This window comes from Cupressus sempervirens, chromosome 3 (genome assembly GCF_028749045.1).
Source record: "Cupressus sempervirens isolate cs-2001-9-10 chromosome 3, ASM2874904v1, whole genome shotgun sequence".
In the NCBI taxonomy this organism is placed as follows: Eukaryota; Viridiplantae; Streptophyta; class Pinopsida; order Cupressales; family Cupressaceae; genus Cupressus; species Cupressus sempervirens.
The window spans coordinates 701,638,831-701,643,423 of record NC_143120.1 but is presented as its reverse complement, the minus strand read 5'-3'; positions in this window follow the sequence as shown (position 1 = coordinate 701,643,423).

Sequence of the window (4,593 nt, the reverse complement as noted above, 5' to 3'; positions counted from 1 at the left end):
ATATAATTTGAATCTTAATTCATACCCTAACCCTAACCTATGCTTTACAGTTATGTATGTTTATGATGTCCACAATATTTCCTTAATCCAAATATATTCTCTCCTCTTTTTGTTATATTCAAGTAGTTAAAGATGTATTAGATGTAAGTTGATATGGTTTTAAAGATGTATTTATATTGATATTTTAGATTTATTTTATTTATAGTAATTTTGTAAATTTTTTATGTTTTTTACATATATGTAGATTATATTTGATGGACCCACCCCCACCCCCACCCCCACGACCACCTAGTCCTCCTCCACCACCTACCTTGAGGAGTTGGGAGAGAGCATGAGGCACAACCTTCATGACCTCATGTGAGATATTCATACTATTAGGCAAAAGGCCCACCCCCCCCCCCCCCCCCCCCCCCCCCCACCTACTTCACCTTGCAGATAGCATGCAAGGCATTGTATACTCTATTGAGCATTTAGACAGTGATATAGATAACTTTAGACTATGGAGACAAAACATGCATGCCTTCTATTTTGATAGCCTATCCTATAGAGAGGTCCATCAGTTGAAAAAAAAAGTTCATTTTAAAAGATATTTTGTAACCCCCTGAAATATGTCTTGAGATTAGCAATAAGAAGCCTCACATATCTATTAGATGGTGCACAGATCCTTGTATATCGAAGCACTTTTGGGAGCATTTGTAGATGGTATTTGACCATCCACCACATAAAAATCATGAGGTGCCCATGTACTTTCTTAGGAAAATATGGGTTGAGTTTGAATTGGGTTATTTTGATATTAGAGCATTTCAGGGGGTTGGTGGAGGGATGCCTCAGGATATGCCTAGGGAAAATATTAGGGATAATACGTGAAGAATCACATATGTCCTCAACCTCTTATTTCTCTTCATGTGCTAGTTGTCCCAATGCCTCTCCATCATCGAGCAATGTCATCTGCTCTTACTTCATTGAGTGCCCTTTTAGGAAATTTAATAGACCAACGGATGCATGCGACAGGCATTCATCCACTTGGACATGTTTGTACAAGTTGTGGAGGTATATGTAGAGGCCTCTAGGGTGATGCCAATGCAACACAAGATGGCCATGATGTTGAGGGTGTTAATTTTGATGATGAGGCATATGCTACTCATGGTGATGGTAGTGATGAGGTTAATGTTGAGTCATTTGTTGAGCTTCTTTGTGGAGAGGGAGAGAGTCAGGAGCAACAGGTAAAATGTTAATTAAAATTTATAAATTACATAATTATTTACTTTCTATGGTTAATACATAATTGTATTAACCATATTAAGGTGTGTTGATTTTTACTTAATAGAGGATGGATGATATTGTTCCTCTTAGGAGGAAGCATAGTCTTTTTTTGAGACCTTTGGACGTTGGCATCCCTCATAGGGTATGAACTTTGAATTACACTATAAATAATGTACGAATTTAATAACATATTCTCATATATTCTTTTTATCTGATTTTGTAGGGATTTTCATCTATTACATAGTCCAATACTTGTACAGTTCTTGATCCATCGACCACTAAGGCACAACCTCTAATACCTACAGTATGAACTTTTGAAGAAAAATAATTTTTACTATTTTTATGTGTACATTGTTATTAACTTATCTTCAATTTTGATTCATGTGTAATAATGTATTTTGGTTTTACAAACAAGAGATGGATCGTAGTTATCACTATAGGCCTTAGTATAGTCTATTTTTGATTCCATCTTTTGACCATTTCACACATGTCGATGATCATCATCGTAACATATCTCTAGACACATCTATGGCACTAGCTACTACTCAAGTATGATATATATATGTTCTTATTTCAAAAAAATGTACTATAAATTACCTACTTTTTAATTTACGTACTTTGTAAGTCATGTATATGTAATTTTGACTCAAGGCTTATGTATCCACGATTTAAGAACTATGTCACCATGAGTGTTGTTGGGACTATAGGACTAAGCTAGATATCATCCTTTCAGGTCAGTATTGTGATTTATACATAGTTCATTATGATTTTTATCAAATTTTTAAAGTTTATGTATTCTATTATAGGATCTCACCATTGCCAAATTCGGTAGCTTTGTTAGTGCACCTCCTCCTATTATAGAGGGACACCTATCTCACGTGGTATTATTTTAAATAAGTACTAAATATTTTAATTTATTTGCAAGATAGATTTTGAAACTCATTTCAATTAAGCTTACATACATATTCTCTTCTTAGGATGTGATACATGATGCCCCACAAGATGTCCCACATGATTTGACACATCATGTTAAATAGGATGATCCATCCGAGTCCTCTTTGCATGGAGTAAAGAGGACTGCGGATAAGATAAATTAGGTCTTTTAGCACCTTTAGATTGTGTTTTTATGACACATATTGTTTATTCAGATACACTTTGTATTAGGATATATATATATATAGAATTCATAGATCATGTTATGACATGTTAGATTGTGTTATATATTTTTATGACTTAGATTATCATGCTAGTGTATCCAGTATATATTATTATGTTATCATGTTGTAATTATGAATTGTTTTCTTTATTGTGACATATTTTATTCATGTTATGACACATTTTGTTATTATATGGTACATGAACAATAATTCTAATAATTTTAATTAAATATAGAAACATTGATTGAAACATGTTTGAATATAAAATTAATGGAAAAACATAAGAGGTCATTACTTCAATTGACAAAGATATTATTATTGTTGGGCGTTCATTTTGCATGAGGTCAATGGCAGGAATCCATAGTGTAATTCCTCTCTTGAAAAGAAAATCTTTTTAAGGATCCACTCCAAGGTTCAGTGTTTGTCTTGCGACATACCAAAATCCACTCAGTAGAAGATAAATGTGAATGTTCATGAGGAGGCCTTTGCTGGTTCCAAAACTCTTTTACCTTGGAATCAAGTAAAATATGTTTTCTATCTCAAAATATCACACCAAAAGAACAATGTTTTTGTATTTTCTATTTTTTCAATGAATGCAACTCTAACAATGCAGCTAGTATGAGGTCCTATTCTAATAGGGGGGTTAGCAAAGAAAATAATGAAATTGAAAGAAAATAACATGAAATCAAATAACTTGAAATTGAAATTCCTAAATGGACATAAGCTACAAAACACAACACGCTGTGAGTTAAACCTTCAAAGAAATCGGTAGGAAACCAATGAAAATAGGAGCAACGCTTCCTAGAATCCACTGATGCAATCGTCGGTGAGAATTTGTAACAAATTGAATGATGTTTCACTCTTCATCAAATCGCAAGGCCACGAAAAGTGTGCTCATGCGAGACAAAAGGCTATGCAGACACAATCTGGTGATCTCTTCTCAAGCTCATTACATCAACAGAATTCATATATCTATAGCAAACACCAGAACTAAAAGATCACACAACTAGAAACAATGCAATAAACCTTTGGCTCAATCACAGTATCATGAATAAAATCCACAGAACAATGACACATTCAGGCAAGAATAACTACACTCCAAATGCGAGCACCAAAAGCATAACTTTATTGCATAATAACGACAACCCTTTTTTACATTTTACAATGGGGTATTTATAAGAAATCGTCTCCTCAATTTGTGTTGAGAGTGAGAGATATCTTAATGCAATAAAAATGCCTTTAAAACATTAAAAAAAACTAAATATATACAAACTGGTAATCTAACTAGTGCTTGGAGGGACTCCATCCATATTTTATTCATTAATTGGATGCATGAGCCCTTTACATGTTAAAAACAATGAAAGCATGAGAGAGAAAATAGGAGGAAGCCAGCAGTCGAAGTAGAAGTGCATGGAGACACCAAAAATAGAAGCTGGCCCTTCACTTGATGTGTGTCGGAGTTATCTTGCCATCAAAATGTGTTTCCAATGCATGGAAAGTGCTATTTTGGAACTGGCAGTTGATTGTCGGTGCACTTCTGAATTGTGGAGCCTCATGAAAATGCATAGCTGTAGACCTGCGGACCTATGAAGCTACGGAGCTATGGACTTCGACTGAGTCAAAAACCTCAAAAACTTTCTAAGTGTCAAAATTGAAATTCTGGCATCTGGGTTTTGTTCATCTTCATCCTAAAGATATATTTGGATATTTGCTCTTGAATTTCTCTATAATCTCAACAATTTTAGTGGCATCGAGAAGATCCAAAGCCTCATACTTATCTTTGACCTTTTGTCTATAGTTGTCCACCTCAATTCGAGTTTTTTGCAAAATCCCCGAGTTTGGTATCCAACTCTAACAATGCTTCTTCTGTCCTGAAAGCTTGTCTGATATCTTCATCACTGGATGCTTCCTCTAAAGTTTTTCTAAAGTTTTCCACAACTACCTCAACTAGTAAAAGCTTCTCCTGTTCTTCATCTTCAAAAATATCCAAGCATGCATCACTATATAGCTTTTCTACTTCCAAAATTTTCTCTCGAGCTTGGTCCTTGAGCCTATGTATCTCATCATGCAATGTTTCCATCAATTTATTTCCCTCTGCAATCTTTTCTATCCAATCATCTATCATGTCTAGTTCTTCACCAGTATATACATCAATCAAAATGCAGTACCTTTG